This window comes from Cryptomeria japonica, chromosome 2 (assembly GCF_030272615.1).
Source record: "Cryptomeria japonica chromosome 2, Sugi_1.0, whole genome shotgun sequence".
In the NCBI taxonomy this organism is placed as follows: Eukaryota; Viridiplantae; Streptophyta; class Pinopsida; order Cupressales; family Cupressaceae; genus Cryptomeria; species Cryptomeria japonica.
Window position 1 is genome coordinate 99,971,894 of NC_081406.1, and position 18,481 is coordinate 99,990,374.

Here is an 18,481-nt window from a genome sequence, read left to right on the forward strand (position 1 = left end):
TTGGTCACGTGATCTTTGAAAGGAGAATATCAATCGATCCAGATCAAGTGGAAGCATTGTTGAAACTACAGATGCCATGTAGTACGAAATAAATGAGATCTTTCTTCGAAAAGATTAATTCATAAAAAAAATTATATTGGATTCACGGAAATTGTCAAACGATTGAATGAGATGATGAAGAAAGATGCCAAAGTAGAATGGAATGCTAAATATAAGGAGTCATTCGCTCAAATAAAGAAATCCATCACAAAAGCTCCTATATTGACTAGTCCTAATTATACCTTGCCATTCTACATATATTCCTTTGCTTCATTGCATTTTGGTTCCACTGTCCTAACATGGAGACAAGGGGGCGACAAAAAGATGATTGCCTTTATGAGTCCACCTTTTAAAAATTTTGAAATAAGATACTTTGCTCTTGAGAAGTAGGCTTTCGCTTTGGTGAGAGTTGTTAATAAATTTAGATACTATATCTTGAGGAGTAAGATATATGCAATCGTGCCAGATCAAGCAGTAAAGTCATTGTTGATGTAGTAAGAACTTGGAGAGCGTCGTGGAAAATGGATGGCCATTTTGCAAGAGTTTGATTTGGAATTGCATCCCATGAGGTTGGTAAGAGGTCAAGGTTTGTCACAGGCTATGACAACTGACACTCCTCACATCCAATGCCAATAATACACTTTGGAGTCATTCACTCAGGATCCCTGGTACACAAACTTGGTCTTTATTTTGTTAAACAATAGGTGTCTGGAGGGATTGACTTGACTGCCACACAAAGAAGAGCCTTGAGGCTCAAAAGTGCCAACTACATGGTTAAGGATTCAACACTATACAGAGAAAAATTATGAAGGAATCTATCTTAGGTGTCTAGATCATCAAGAAGCCCATAAGATGATTGAGGAATTTCACGGGAAGTATGGAACAAGCCATGGGTTGGCGAATGCAACAAAACACAAAATCCTAAAAGTAGGTTATTACTAGCCCAGTATCTTCAAGGACACTCATGGACATGTGAGGCACTGTCATACCTGCCAGACTGTAGCTTATAGAGAAAGGAATCCAACCATGCCTCTTCAATCGATATTTGAGGTCAGACCTTTCGCCCAACATGCACTTGATTTTGTTAGGGTAATTAACCCTAATTCATCTACGTAACACAAAATCATTTTAACTGCCATGGATTACTGCACTCAGTGGACAAAAGCCCAAGCATGTAAGAATGTAACTACAAAGACGGTTCTTAAGCTCCTTGAAGAACATGTTGTCACTAGGTTTGGGATGCCTTTTGTTCTGGTATGTGACAATGACCCAACATTTACTTCCACACAATTAATGCAATGGTCGTATGAATTCAAGGTAGTCCTTAAGTTTTCAAATTATTATCCTCAGGGAAACAAAGTAGATGAGTCCACAAATAAGAATATCTTGGATGTTATTAAAAAGTTGCTTGAGAAAAACCCTAAAGACTGGAACAACGAACTAAAATATGCCCTTTGGGTTGATAGAACAAGAGTTAAGGCTGCTCTAGGGACTTCTTTGTACTACCTTGTCTTTGGCCAAAATCTAATCTTCCCAGTCAATTTACAAATCCCAGTCCTCCAACTAATGAAAGAACTTGAAATTGAGGACCAGGTAGAAGTTCATCTCATGAATAGAGGATGAATACCTTACAACATTTCGCCAAACATCAAGTTGTCGTTAAGCGATGGTTTGACAAAAAAGCCAAGGTGAATGCCTTTCTAATCTCTGACCTAGTCCTTTTGTGGGACAAAGCCAAGGAGAAGAAGGGTGATCACTACAAATTTGAAAGACTATGGTTAGGTCTGTATAAAATTGCTGAGATTTTATGAGAGAACACCTTTTGATTGAGCTTGTTAACTAGAGAACCTGTACAATTGCCTATCAATGGTCAGTTCCTCAAGCATTATTTTGATTAATCCAAAGTTAAGCTCGATCTTTTGTATTATAGTAGTTTTGTTGTTTTCATTTTGTTTCGTCTTGGTCATTTTTTTGTCTCATTTGGGGAAGGTTATTTTATTCTCAAAGTTTTTGATATGGTAGATATTCTTTGCATAATGATGGGAAATTTTGGGAGATCTCGACTCTTAGCTCTTTAAAACTTCATTATCCTTTCGCTAATTTCAAAATCCTTGCCTACATTTGTCCAAGGTGGTATATAACGATTTAATGATGATTTGAGTCCTTGACATTCAATTGGTGAAGGCTAACCTGACTACTCAGCACCATCAACACATTGAAATACATCATAAAATCTTTGAAGATGTTAGAAGAACTTGTTCCAAGTGAAAAATCAGAAATCAGGTTGTTTCGCGTTGTCCACAGTGTTCCCCAACCCAATTCAAGAACTTCATTATTTTACAAGTTGCATTAAGATCACAACGGAAAAGGCTTTATATCCAATAAAGTGAAATATATATATATATATATATATATATAGAGAGAGAGAGAGAGAGAGAGAGAGAGAGAGAGAGAGAGAGAGAGAGAGAGAGAGAGAGAGAGAGAGAGAGAGAGAGAGAGAGAGAGAGAGAGAGAGAGAGAGAGAGAGAGAGAGAAAAGTAATATAATTACTTGCTGCAACTTATTTGGGTATTTTAAATAACCTCCACCGGGGCTATGGATGCCTGGCCAGTAGTGGAGCACTGCTTGATGGGGACCAAAGGTATCTTTGTCGAGGCTATAGACGCTTGGCTGGTAGCAGAGCTATGCCTAGGATTATATTTCATGAAACACATGGTTGATTTCACTCACGTAGCTTGGGCCCAATTTCCTTAATCTATCTTCATGATAAAAAAGATGGGGTAATAAATCAAAATCATGCACTTATGAGTTGATCTTGTTTAGTTCCTAACTTGATTGTTTGATCGTTTGTTCACTCATAATTTCGCTCTTATGGATTGCCTTGAATGACAATAGCCTTAGAAGTCAGATAAACTAGAGATTTCGAAGTTCTAAAATGCCTCGAGTCATTTTTCACATAAAGTCGCCATTTGTTATGCCCTGCATACCTGGCCCATCATTTTCTTTGATTTGAAAATACGGTTTCCCCCTTTTGTTTTCTTTCTTTTCCTTTCTTTGTCTTTGCTCTTCTCTTTCGGGATTTTGGGCTTCCAAAATCCTAGAGTGTTTCTTCATTTCCTTGTTTTCTTTATTTTGCCTCGGGATCCCGGAACCCCAAAATCTCAAAGCTCTTTCTTTCTTTCTTTTATCTCTTTTTTTGTTCTTTGAAACTTTGGGTTCCCGGGGCCCCGAAGTTTTCTTTGTTTTCTACTTTGGACCTCGAAACCCAGGGATCCTGAAGTTTGTTGGTCATTCTTGCCCTTGAGCCCCGAGATTTCAGAACCCCAAAATCTCGAGTTCTCTGTATTTGTTTTGTTTTCCACCCTGGAATCCTAGAACCCCAGAGTCTCGAGGTGGTCTTCATTTGTTCTTTTTAGAGCTTTGGGATCCCAGAACCTCAGAATCTCGAGCTTCATTGTGTAATGTTTGTGTAACTTCTGTATCCCAAAATCCCGAGATCAGGTGCATTTAATGGGGTCTTACAGTCGCTCAAAGGGAGTATAAATAGGGTCGAATGAGTTGTTTCAACTCATTTATGCACTCACTCATTGAAAATCCAGAGCTCTCTCTTGGCGATTTACATTCCTATAGTGCATGAGTTTTTTCGCTCGACCACCCCTTTCCAGGTTGGGTTTTTTGTTGTGCTTTTCCTTGTTTTGCATTTTCCTGCTTTCCTAGTTTAGGTTAGAGTAGATATCATGTTTTTGAATAAATTTTGAGTTTTAAACCCCTTAAGAGTTCGACTTTAAATTACCCGATTTGAGATTTCGGGTCCCCAAAATCCCAAAGTTTTGATTCGCCCAACCTTGGAACCCCGAAGTTTCGAAGTTCCTTTTTGCCCAAGTTTACACACCTTGGGATCTTGGAATCCCGAAGCATGTTTTAACAAAGAAGTATATCCTTTTTGGGATCTCGCAACCCCAAGATCCTGAAACCCTTCACGCCTTAGAGGAGTAGCATCTTTAGGATCCCAGAATACCAGAATCCTGAAAAACCTCTTTGGACAAGTTGAGCTTAACATCTTCAGGATCCTAGAACCTCAGAGATAATTTTGAACACATCGAAACCCCGGGACCCCGGAGTTCCGAAATCCATTCTTGTTGTGGTTTTCTGCCCAAAACCCCAAAATCTCGGAGTTCCAGAATCAACTGTCTTAATTCCCTAACTCGATTCTAGATCATAGAACCCTAGAATCCCGAAGCAAGTCCTTGTTCCATATTTTACACTTTGGAACCTTGGAGTTTCAAAGTTTGTTTTGTTTTGCCAATATGTTATGTAAACTGATTATGAATCCTTCTTGTAGAGTAATCTAGATTAATGGAAGCATCCACATCTAATCGAAAGAAGACCAAAGAAGAAATTATGTTAGAAAATAATCCTACCACCATGAAATACCAGTACCAAGGACAAACATTGGTGTCCAAACTAGATAATGAAGTACAATGGGTGACAGATACGAAGATTGGCTATATTGAGATTGAGGACATCAAGAAACAAGAGGCTCAAACTAATCTAGATGTGCCATACAGAAGAATAAGGAGATCAGGGTTGGTTAAAGAAACAATCTTCCCTCATGCAGTACAATCTCCTGAGCTAATACTCACAATGGTTCAACATTATAACCTGAAGATTAGGAAATGTGTAGATGCAGCCAAGAATTTTGTAGTAGACCTTTTTGTGGAGATGATTGGTATGGCCTTCAGGATTCAAGACAGGGAAGAGGTACTCCTGACAAATGAAGAGGATGCAGTCTCAATATTCAAAAAGAGTATGTCAAACAATAAGTGCCATGTTAATGAAGCCTAGCTAGAAGAGCCTAGGAAAATAGATTTGAAGGCTTATGATATCCTAAGACTAGACTTCAAGGAGCCTCCCAAGGACTTGATCATCATGTTGAGCCGAGCCTTTAGAAAACTAGATTGTAGGCACTTCCATTTATGGATGTTCCATTACATGCACACGATCCTCATTGGTAAATAATATTTTGTCTGGGTGCAGATCATGTCTAACAACATTCATAATAAGCTCACCATAGTTTTACAGACAAATAAGTTCTTTATGATTTCTTATATTGTATGGGTACTAGCTTGAGCGGGTAAATATCCGGGTTTGGCAACTGAAGGAAGGTTGGGAGAAGACCCAAGGCAAAAGAAGGTCTAGGAATATTACACTCAGTTGCCCATCACACGTGCAAACCTCCATTTTAAGAGAATAAATGATGCATTCATATATGCAGTCATAAATAAGTTAACAAATGAAGTCAGTTATAGAGTCTCACCAAAGGCAATGAAGAAGATAAGTGACTGGGGTTGTTGGTTCCTTCAAATTCAATGCTCTACCTACATTAGGGTGAGTAGCTTCATTAGAAATCCATTCTTACTTCCTCAGTTCTGTAGAAATAAAATTATAATACTTGAATATACTATACAAATTATGGGTTTGCAAGCACTCCTGACCCTAAAGCATAAGATTAGGGTGTGGAGATGATTGGTATGACCTTTAGGATTCAAGACAGGGAAGAGGTACTCCTGACAAATGAAGAGGATGCAACCTCAATATTCTAAAAGAGTATGTGACACAATAAGTGCCATGTTAATGAACCCTGGCTAGAAGAGCCTAGGAAAACAGATTTGAAGGCTTATGATATCCTAAGACTAGACTTCAAGGAGCCTCCCAAGGACTTGATCATCGTGATGAGCTGAGCCTTTAGAAAACCGAATTGTAAGCACTTCCATTTATGGATGTTCCATTACATGCACACGATCCTCATTGGTAAATAATATTTTGACTGGGCGCAGATCGTGTCTGACAACATTCATAATAAGCTCACCATAGTTTTACAGACAAATAAGTTCTTTATGATTTCTTATATTATATGGAAACGAGCTCGAGCGGGTAAATATCTGGGTTTAACAACTGAAGGCAGGTTGGGAGAAGACCCAAGGCAAAAGAAGGTCTAGGAATATTACACTCAGTTGCCCATCACACATGCAAACCTCCATTTTAAGAGAATAAATGATGCATTCATATATGCAGTCATAAATAAGTTAACAGATGAAGTTAGTTATAAAATCTCACCGAAGGCAATGAAGAAGATAAGTGACTGGGGTTGTTGGTTCCTTCAAATTCAATGCTCTACCTACATTAGGGTGAGTAGATTCACTAGAAATCCATTCTTACTTCCTCGGTTCTGTAGAAATAAAATTATAATTCTTGAATATACTATACAAATTGTGGGTTTTTAAGCACTCCTGACCCTAAAGCATAAGATTAGGGTCACTTTTCCAATCTCCTTGGAGTACTACACATGTCAAAATATTTTGGCAGCCAAGGTGGCATAGCAAGAGCTCCATAATCTAAGCCTAAAGAAATTTATGCTAGAAATAATTATGATCTGATGGGGAGATTGAAACAGATGATGCCTATTTCTTATCCAGGTCACCAACTAGCCTTAGAGGACTTTTGGGCCAACTTACAAGACAGTTTTGAGGCTAGGGAGAAGATATATCATAGGTTAACAGTGCCTCAAATTAGGGATTTCAAAATAGAAACAAATATCCCTAAATATCTCAGGGATGACATGAAACTATTGGACCCCATATTCAAGGAAAAGACGATTGATAAGAGGCCACTCACTCCCATCAAGTGGTCAGAACAGGAAGTTGTGGATATGGAAAAACTTTCAAAAAAGGTGCTTGAAAGGATCATGCAATCGCTTAGTTTGAGGATTCGGCCAAGTAATACAAGAGAGAAAAAGAAAGATAAGGCTATTGATAATCCCCTCCCCAAAAATAACACAAATAATATACCAGGAGGACTTGATCGGAGTCTAGGAAGAACACTCTTGTTGATCCCAAAGAAGTTGCGCAAACTATGGACAATCAAGAGCTTAAAAGGCAACTAGATGCGAAGATGAAGGAATATCAGTTGTTGAAGACTGTTGTCGAACATGAGATAACTACTGGATTGCAAGTAGTTACTCAAGCTTCAATCCATCCCATTGTTCCAACTATCAAGATCATGCTAGGAGAGGGTACTTCACAAGCTGAAACCACTCAAGAGCAACCACCTCCTACTGCACTGACGCCAACACCTACTCCAGTGCCAACACAATAGAATGTCATCATTCATAACATTGAAACAAATTCAGATAAGGATGATAATTTGATAGCAGTGGTTGAAAAGAAAAAGAAAGATGAAAAGAAGCAAAAGAAGCCCATTGTTGCACAAGTTCATGAAGCACCCAAGTCTCAAGAAGAACTTGTGATTCAACTGCAACCCATGGAGGTATAGGTGCAGATGATGAAGGACAATGAACCAGATGAACACAATGAAAGGATGGTTCTCACTCCTCAAGACCAGGAGAACCCACTAAGACAACTAGAGGGAGGTGAGGAGAAAAAAACAGATGAATTAGAGAGGGTGTTTGGAGAGGAAGTTACTGAGAGATTGGAGGAGTTGGTTAAGCAACAACAACCAACTCTTGATTAGGTTCTTCAAGCTAATCTTGCTCAATAGGTAGCTCAACTCCAACAACAGCCACATAATCTTCCACTTCAATAGAAATGACAAGAAGATGAAGAGCTAGAACAACAACGGGAAATGTGTAGAATCACTGCAGAAGTAATGGTGCAAGGGGAGGATCAAGATGACAATATGCCACAATGGCTAAGTTTTACCTTTGCTAAAAAGAAGAAAGTTGTCCTCTCGAGTATTACTTTGCAGCAAGAAATCACCGAGTCACCAAGGAGAGCCAAGAAGGCTAAGATAATTCACCATCTCTTAAGAACAGACTCAGGTGAAGTGATTGCTAACATAGCAGCTCTAGTGCCCAAATCTGAGGATCAGCCTCAAGCCACACCAAAATATCAAGTGTCTAAATTTAATTTGGGTAAACAAACCAAATGGGGTGAGTTTGCTACATTGGTTGCTGCTACTTCTACTATTCAGAATAGGGTGGAGAAGGAACATAAGTCTAAAGCAGAAGTTAAAGTTCAACTGGGACAATACAAGCAGCTAATCATGGAGATTGCCAAGCCACTAGACTCAAGGATTGATGACAGTTTGCCATCTACCTCATATCTCCCACAAAGCGATGTTAAAGCGTTATACAAGATGTGGAAAGTAGCCACAACTGTCAAGACATGGGTGCAAAGATTAGCTTGGGAAGAATAAATTATTCCTGCAAGATACAATGGAGATCTACGAGGAAGCTCAATTTATAGAGAAGGTTATCCTCAAAGATGTGAACAACTGGCAATAGTTTAGTAATAGTTAAGTGGAGTTCATAGGCAACGACTTGCATATCGACTATGACTCTCACCATTTTGTAATCCTAGTTTGGAGGCATGATTCCTTCATAGGGTGTAGGGTGAAATTTTATAAATTATAAAATTTGGGTCATTTAGAGGGTCCGCGAATTGATGATTCAAGGCAATTCTAGTTAGAGAAGTTAGTTTTATGCAATTCCTTTCTCAGATCTATTTTGTTACACATTTTTGAAGATTAATACAAAGCAACTTGTATATTGTCTGATCTGCATAAGGGTGTCTTCATAATTAATGTTCTTTGTAGTCTGATATCTTCTTTTATTTGGATCAACAACTTGTCCTTTCACTTTTATTGCTTTAGGAATCATATTATGCATGTAAATGATATATAAGGACTAAATAATAGAGCAATTTTATGACTTTTGATATAAAATTATGTTTGTATGTAAGTTGACCGACTTTGCATATTTGTTGGAACATTATTTGAATGTTGATTGAATGTTATTGCTAATACCTCTCTGTGATACACTAACTTCGTAATTCGCTTAGTCGTTAAGTGTTGGTTTTAATATCATCTCTTGTTACCTTGACTTATCTTTTAACGTTTCTTTATTAATTGGAAATTAGAAAATACAAAAAAAAGGATTTGTTTGTTTTGTTCCAACTAGCAGGCCCCTTGATAGGTACAATTACATCAACCACCGAGTTACCCAACACCGTCGTGACCCGACTACAGAGACCTTGGAGTTGTCAATCTTTAAGATTGACTATTTTTTAGGAGAGGTGGTATACGTTCTCATATCCTACCTGACTATTGGGGAGTGTGTCAAAACACCCGTCAACAAGAATAAATACATTATGATGTCAAATGGCAAGAGACATATACTAATACCTTTGGAAGGAGAGGAGGAGAAAAGTGAAGTGTTCGGTAACATCGAAGTCCACTTGGTAGATGGATACAAATTCTTAGAGGGTATGAGACACTAAAAAAATTGTTTTGCATTGATTCTGAATAAAGTGTGATGATCCAAAGTAGAGAATCCCACTACAAAGAAGGAGGAAGCACCATAGAGAGAAGTAACAAAGTTGTTGATGGAGCATCAAGATGTTATGTAAGACAATATGCCTGATGGACTACCACCGATATAGAACATCAATCACCATATGGATCTCATACCTAGAGAAATTTTTCCAAATAAAGCGACACATAGGATGACACCATCAGAAAATATGGAGCTAGATAGACAAATACAAGAGTTGTTGATAAAAAGATCGATCAGAGAAAGTTTAAGCCTATGTGCGATACTTGTTGTACTAACAAAAAATAAATACAGAAAGTGGATGATGTGTATAGACTTAAGATAAATCAATAAGATCACAATGAAGTATATATTCCTATTGCCAAAGATGGGTGACATTATGGATTGTTTGAGTGGAGCAAAGTATTTCACAAAAAATGACTTGAAGAGTGGATACCATTATATCAGAATCAAAGAAGAAGGTGAATGGAAGGTTGCATTTAAGACAAATGAGAGATTGTGTGAATGGTCGGTAATGCCTTTTGGATTGACTAATACATTGATCAATTTCACGAGGTTGATGAATGAGGTATCGAAGCAATTCTTGGGTAAGTTTGTTATTGTTCACTTGGATAATATTTTGATTTTTAGTAAGACTAGAGAGGAGCATTTGTGACATTTCAGATAGGTATTTTAGAGGTTGAGGGAAGAGAAGTCGTTGACCAGGTTGGGAGGAAGGCCCCTACTATTCTAATGCATCAACCTGCTTGTTGAAGCACACTTTATGGATCAGTTAACATCACACTTTATCATTTTATTCAAATTTGTCCTTTCTTTTGATAACAAATCACACACTTTGTCAAGATGGATATGAAGAAGGTTAGAGCAATTTTTGAATGACCCGCAACTATAAATGTTGGGGAGATGAGATCTTTTTATGGATTGGCCACTTTTTATAGGAAGCTCATCAGAAATTTCAGTAGCATTTGTACACCTATAATTGAGACAACGAGAGGAAATAGGAAAGACTTCAAGTAGACATTCAAAGCACAAAGAAGTTTTGAATTGTTGAAATAAAAGATGAAAAAACAACCAATGTTAGTATTGTTGAATTTCAACAATGTATTTCAAGTTGATTGTGATGCTAGTGGAAATGCAAAGGGAGTTGCGTTGAGTCAAGAAGGGAGACCAATAACTTATTTTAGTGAGAAATTGAATGATGTCAGGAAGAAATATTTTGTCTGTGATTATGAATTCTATGCCATAATTCAAATCTCGAAAAAGTGGAGACATTACTTGTTGCCTACATGATTTGTTTTATACATCGATCATCAAGCCTTGCAGTATTTGAACAATCAGAGCAAGTTGAATCAAAGACATATGAGATGGGTTGAATTCTTGCAAAGTTACACATTTGTGTTGAAGCATGTGAGTGGTAAGTCGAATAAAGTTACAGATGCATTGAATCGAAGGAGGAATTTGTCGATAGAGATGCAAGTGGAAGTATTGGGTTTTGAGGAACTTGGAAGTATTGGGTTTTGAGGAAATTAAGCACTTACATGAAGATGATCTTGATTTTGTGGAGGCATGGAAGGCATGTAAGGAATTGATAGTGATAGATAGAAGCCAGTGGTTGGGTTACTTCATTCAAAAAAGTATGTCATTCAAAGGAAATCAGTTACGTATCCTAGGGATTTCGATGAGAGAGAATTGATCAAAGATTAGTATAGTAGATGGTTAGTGGGACATCTTTATGTTGACAAGATAGTTGCTTTGGTGAGATCACTACTTTTGGTCGCATATATATAAGGATGTCAGGAATTGTTTTCAGAATTGTAGACATTGCCATTTAATTGCAAAGGGGAGTAGTCAAAATACTGAATTATACAAACCTTTGACAATACCAGAGAGACTTTGGGAGGACATCAATGTGGATTTCATGTGGGGGTTACCAAAACATAAAGAGGACATGATTCAATATTGGTAGTAGTGGACATATTTTCTAAAATAACGCATTTCATTCCTTGTAAGAAGACTAATGATGTAGTGCCAAACCTTTGACAATACCAGAGACTTTGGGAGGACATCAACATGGATTTCATGTTGGGGTTACCAAAACATAAAGAGGACATGATTCAATATTGGTAGTAGTGGAAATATTTTATAAAATGACGCATTTCATTCCTTGCAAGAAGACTAATGATGTAGTACATGTATTTTTCAAGGATATTGTTAGATTACATGGACTGCCAAAAAGCATAATTTTAGATCAGGATACAAAGTTCATTGGATATTTTCAAAGAACCTTGTGGAAGAAGATGAAGATAGACCTAAAGTTAAATTCAACACACCATCCGCATACTGATGGAGAGACACAATTAGTAAGCAAGAGTCTATGTAACTTGTTAAGGGGTTTAGTAGGAGATAGAGCAAGAAATTGGGATATAGTTCTATCACAGGCAAAATTTACATACAATAATTTGGTAAATCAGAGAACACCGCAGACACCATTCAAGGTTGTCATCAAAGTACATCTTATAGGAGTTTCAAAGCCCAACAAAATTAGTATGAAGAATAAAAGAAGTGCAAAAGCAACAAAATTTGCAAGATACATGGAGACAATACACAAACATGTTTGAAAATATTTGGAGGATATGAACAATTAGTATAAGGAGCATGCAAATAAGAAGAGAATACATAAGGAAATTTTTGTTGGGGATGAAGTCATGATACATCTCTAAAAGGGAATATTTTCAATAACTATACATATAACAATTGAAGATGAGGAGGTATGGACCATGTATGATTCTTAGGAAGTTTGATTCAGGAAACACATATGAAGTGGAGTTATCAAAGGCATTGGGTATATCACCTATTTTTAATATTATAGACATCTATGAGTATCATGGAGGACAGTTAGGTAACAACATCAATGAAGTTTTCTTGAGGGATCAATTACCGCATCAACCACCATGGCAGATTGAGCAAATTTTGGATACTAGGGTTGGAATAAGCACCAAGAAAAAAAAATATTAAGAGTATCTAGTGGAGTGGAAAGGAAGACCAACAAAATATTTAAGATGGATTTATCATGCTGAGGTAGATCACATTGGTTTATCTCTAGCCTTGATAAAGTGATAGACTCACTTTTCTTTCTAACCCTGGATATGCAAGAGCATCCTTTGAGTGTAAGAGAAATCTTGCGTTGGCCAAAAACAATTGTTTTCTTGCATTCAGTTTGTATTTGTCTAAACATTTTCCACTGCATTCCACCATAGTATCTTCTCACGCCCTGTGGACCTAGATTTACATTTAGCACGAAGTCATCTACGTCATATCCATAAATCTTGTTATTTGCATTTGTTCATCAAGAAGTTACTAGTCTTTAAAGTTACAACCAAATTCATTGTCAAAGAATTTAGGGCCTAATTGAGATGTCTTGATTTGTAGGACTATTTTTCAGAATGTGTAGAGCTAAGAAGAACACCATTGAAGATATTTTGGCCCTTAGGGGAACCTTTCCAATGGTTCGCAGTGTGTTAACATCGCCTATAGAGCATCAACATGTTTAAGGCTAAGCTTCACGTTTTATCATACCGTGGGTTTTGTGAACTCTTGTGGCCAATACAAACCTTTGTTAGAGCTAGAGAAACATAGTTAAGATCATTTTGTATTCAATTCATGGTAGTTAAAATTTTTTATGAGTAGATAGATCTTTCGAATGAGAATATTTTAATCTACCAGTCCTTAGACTATGTTCAAGATAGTGAGCCCATTGTAATGTCTTGTAATGCCTTGCAACAGGCTTATGAGCCCTAGATAGTTTGTGTATGGAGGCATTCAATGCAATTTAATGTTACAAATGGTGAAATCAACAAATCTTCATGTTTGATGAGCATTTTCTCATGTTATTTTTGCTGTGTTGAACTCTATGTTGTATGGTTGGACAATCCTTTTTGGATCCTTCATCCATGGCTACACCAATACCATATTCATGGAGGGTGTGAATGGTAAAGGAAACAAATTTGTGGTACATCCGAATCAGAATTTGCAAATCTTTACCAATCCTTTGCCTTTTCATTCCACTAATGTTGTCGAGTCTAAGAGACTTAAACTTACTCTTAATGATATAGGCATGGAGTCAAGCATCGTTGTGAATCTTATTGAATAAACCAAACCTAAACTTGAACCATGCATTACCTTTGATTCTGGGGAGACTATCGAAGCACCCTATGGACCATTATACATTACTACAAAGACTAAAGGAAAGCTCTCACGAAGAGTGCTCATTGATCCAATATGTATGGTAAATGTTACTACTAAAGAAGATCTCTTTACTCGATAATTTCACCAAGAAACATGTGACAAACATGATGTTATGATTAAGGTGCACAAAAGTTTCACTTGTCCTACTATAGGTTCTATCACTCTTCTAGTTGAGGTTGGTACTAAGTGCTTAGATGTTACCTTTGCTATCATCCCCACCTCCAATCAATTTCGTGTGAAGTTGGGACATCCTTGGCTCTTTTCCAAACAAGTTATCCCTTCTACCATCAATGAGTGTTTGAAGTTCCCTCACAATAGGCATATTATCATGATTAGTCATAGCCTTTACCAACCCACAACAAGACGTGGGAATTTTACCCTTGATTACTTTTGGCCCTGCCAACCTAAACCTTTGAATCCTCAAACACATATTCTTTTCCCATCCTATCAAAAATGAAAAAAATGAGATGATATTATCCTTAACTAAACCTTTAAAGATCCTTCACCTATGGATATTCCACCTCCTCATCCTGGACCTAGACCTCTTCCTACTCCTTCTATTCCTCCTTTATATGTTGCAGTCACATCCCCTACATCGTATAAAGGAAAATGCCCAAACATCTTGTATCTTTCAATCCAGCGAGGCTTCTTTCGTTCTTCTTGTTACAAGAGAAGAAAACAAGCCTATGTTGATTGATCCTCAACCTTTGTGAGTTTTGAGCAGAACTAAGAGAAATCGTAGTGCGAGAGAACATTGTACAATGGCTTGTGAATTTGCTTACCAAACAAATTCCTCCCTGAAGAAGCCAAATATTGACTTGGTCCAATTTGTCCAATCTTTGTCTAACTCCAAGGGAGGAAGCTCAACTCAATCCATTATGCCAAAAGCTACAATTGTCTATGCAAAATGATGGTTCATTTTCTTTACATGTTAAACATCCTACTGTGATTCACATAGATGATGATATTGATGTTGGTGTTAACCCTATCATTGTTGAATCTATTGATTTTTATGATATTATAAGGTTATTGAGATTAATCATGAACCATCTTCACAATTTTCAAAAGCATTAACCCTAGCTCCTAGTGACAAACAAAGTGACTCATCATTAGAGCTTGGTCCTTGTTTGGAACTTGTAGTAGCTCCATCTATTGTGCTCATTGTTTCTCCTCTTTCTTCTTGTCCACCACTCATATGTGATGTTAAGAAAGATTGGGGGTTGGATGGTTTACTTGACTAGCTTTGCTTGTGTAGTAGACTCTTATGTGTGTTTTCTTGTACATAACGTGCTTCCCTCGTGATGCGCTGCTTGATATATCTTCGTGTTATGTTAGGATCTCTTTGGATGATTCTTGTTGCTGCATTGGCATAAGGTAATAAAGATGTTGAATTTGTCATGGCATTCTTCTATTTGTATCACAATTATTCTATATGTCGTACATGTGCTATTGTTTGTAAATGTACCTTTGTGTTGCCTACTTGGGTACGATGCAAAGTGTCAAGATCTTTCTTTTTAGTCTCTACCATGTTGAACCCAAAAGACTTTTGTTTGCTCACTTGTGTGCTCTTCTTCTATTGTGCTTGTAGTTCCAGTACCTTTAGGGGATGATTTATTAAAAGCAATCATATTTGATATACATGATTTATTAAAAGCACATAGTAAACCTAATTAGTGGATCCCTTATGTGCTTTCTCATTATGTTTTGTGACCATTTCCCTTGGTTCATCCTTGCTCCAGGGGAATATCATTGTGGCAACATACTTGTCTTTCAAGATGCATGTATGCCACTTTCAAGCTATTGCTATCGTCGAGGCGTACACAATTGCTTTAACGTGAGGGCATACACCTTGCTCTTTGTTACACTTTGTGTACACACCATGAGACTTAGTTTGTACACTTTTTATCACACACCACATGACATGTTCAGTACATGTTGCAGTACCCATTTTGTAATTGATTCAATTCACTTATTTAGACTACTTTGCAAACTAAGCCTTTTGCTTTATGATCTTTTGCATTGATTTTTCAATTCAAAATTTCCCTTTTCAACATGACTTGTAGTAATCACAAGCCTTACCAGGCTAGCACATGCATACTCTCTTTTCTCTTGCTCCCTTTATCTTGATATTAGATTGATAAGACCTAAAGTCCTCGAGGGCTTGGTGTGTATTGACTCTTTAATATCTCAATGAAATTTTTTCAATGCTACATTGTACTTTACCGAGAGTATGAACATAGGCTCATACTCCCACTAAAGTAGAGGCTAAATACAACTTTGTAAATTGTATCCCTATACAATTTCATCCTCACCTAGGCCTCACTTTTGTGTTTCAGCCTTTTGTGCCTTGACTCCAATTTGACTATGTTCACACCATTCCAAAATCAACATCTTCAACATCTTTGTGGAGCTTTGTCCAAGTTTCAATCTTGATTGACAAGACCAAGACACCATGGGTGCCATGGTCCTAGGATCAAGATGCTCTGGGCACCATGGTCCTCCCAAAAGGGGCCCAGATTTGGACCCTGCAACGGTCAAATTTTGGAGGTGGGAAAACATTCTTTATGTCGACCTGCTTCAAAATTTCAATCACTTTTTGTGCGGTTAGTTATAAAAGCAGGCCCAGCCCCCTCATTTTGAAATACATACATGAACTCTCAATGATATTTCCATAAGATCAATTCCAAAATTCAAGTGAGCAAGCAACCAAGCATCATCAAGGTAGTGAAGGAGAGATCAAGTTCAAATTTTAAGCATTCATGATGGCATCAATGATCAAGACATTATGAAGACATTCTACATGACATTTTGAACCTTTGAAGGTATCAAGTTCCAATTCAAGAATTTCAATTTAGATTTGGCCTTGCCATCAAAAGACAAGTTGTTTGACTCAATCAATTCCATTCGAAGTTCAATTTTGAAATTTCAATTCAAGGTTTAATTCCAAACCCGGGGTTTGACCTAGGCAAACCCCTATCAACAACACCATTCCCTTCTTTTTGTGTGCAGATGACAAATTTAGGAGCTACAAATGAAGATTTCGATAGAGAATTCCATGATGATCATATCCAACTTTTGTAGGAGCAAAAAATAGAGGAATAGGTCACCCAGAGCTCCCACAAATTTTCAACGAGTTTCTGGGAACAAATTCTGTAGACGTATAAAAATGACCATATTCCTAAATGAATATTTTATGTTCATTCCTCTATTTTTAGTTAAATCTAATTTAACTAAATCACCTACATTCCTCTATTTAATTAAGTAGATTATTCAATTTGTTTAGTTAAATTCACTTAAACCCTTTATGTCATTTAATTAAATAAATCATTTTATTTAATTAAAACCCTTCTTCTTACTTTTTAATTAAATTTACATTTAATTAGTAGTTTATCCCAAATTGAATAAATCTAATTTATTCAATTTCCCAAATTGCAACCAAATTAAAATAAATCAATTTATTTTAATTATATCTATTTTCCCTCATCCACTTGCATTTTCCTACATCTCCCACTTGCATCCTAAACCCTATTCCTAATTTCTTCTAGAATCCATCTAATCCTAATCAATTAGCCCAAACCCATTCATTATCCCCTTTCCCTAAATTTGAGGAGGTCACTTCTCAAATTTGGAGTAAAGTCTTCAAAACGCATTAAAGCCTTTATCCAATACCCCCAAATTTGGAAGGACTCTTACAAATTTTTCCCCAAAGTCTTCAAACCATTAATGGTTAATTAACCCTTAGTGGTATGGTTAGAGACTTTTTGACTAACTTAACCTCCATCTAACCCAAGGGTCTCATCAAGCATTTATTGCTTTGACCATGGTTATTCCTTTAACCTTTGCACAAGAGTTTACCCCTTGGGTAAAAGCTTTATCCAATGGATAAACCTAACCTAACCTTAACCCTTACCTCCTAAGGTAACCATGAGGTCTTCTCAAGCATTTAATGCTTCTTACATCTCCTCTCAACCAGTCTTATGTTGACAATTGTCACCATTTCATTGGTGAAAATTGTAAACATGGATTGATAACTTTCAATCCTGACCCTTGATTAACTCTTTCAATCCTGACCATCCATTGCCCTATTTTCACTATAAATAGAGCTCTCATTCCTCCATTTTAAAGATCCATGCAAGCTTTTAGTATCTCATTTACACTCAATTTTATTAACACATCTAGCTTCTCTTTGTAATAGGAATTAATCTAATAAGCATTTTAGACTATTTCCTTTATCATTAGCTTAACTCATAAACTAGTATATCATGTTAGGATAGTATTGCTATTAATCTTGTCATCTTATAATCTAGTTTATTGCATTTGTAGAATCATGCATGGATAGGATGTATTTTCATAACTAAATCAATCATAAGCATCCCTCGTTTTTGCATTTGTCATCCCTAAGCCACTTTGCTCAGTGATATGAGAGTAAAGGCATTGGCTTGAGGGACCTTGTGAGATAGAGAACCATGGAACCAACCTTGGGAAGTTGAGTCATTCTTCATGACTCCATAACTTGCACCAAGAAGTCCTATGGGTGTGTGAGCAAGTCTCTTTGAGACCACATTTTCACATTTTGAGTTTCATTGACCCACTTTTCCCGCACACAAATTCTAAGCAACATTATGATCCTCAAAGTTTCTTGTTTGTTCGTCTCTAATAGTTGGAGGACCAAGACGCCTAGAGCCACTCGATCCTGTACTTTCAGGCCAAATTTGTTGACACAGGTGAGCTTCCCTATTTGTTCTACTCATATTTAGCTTTGTGTGTTGCATACCGTGTCTACAACTTGTTGTTTATGTTATTTTATGTCAAATTCATATCATTTACCCTAGATATAGCCTTCAAATT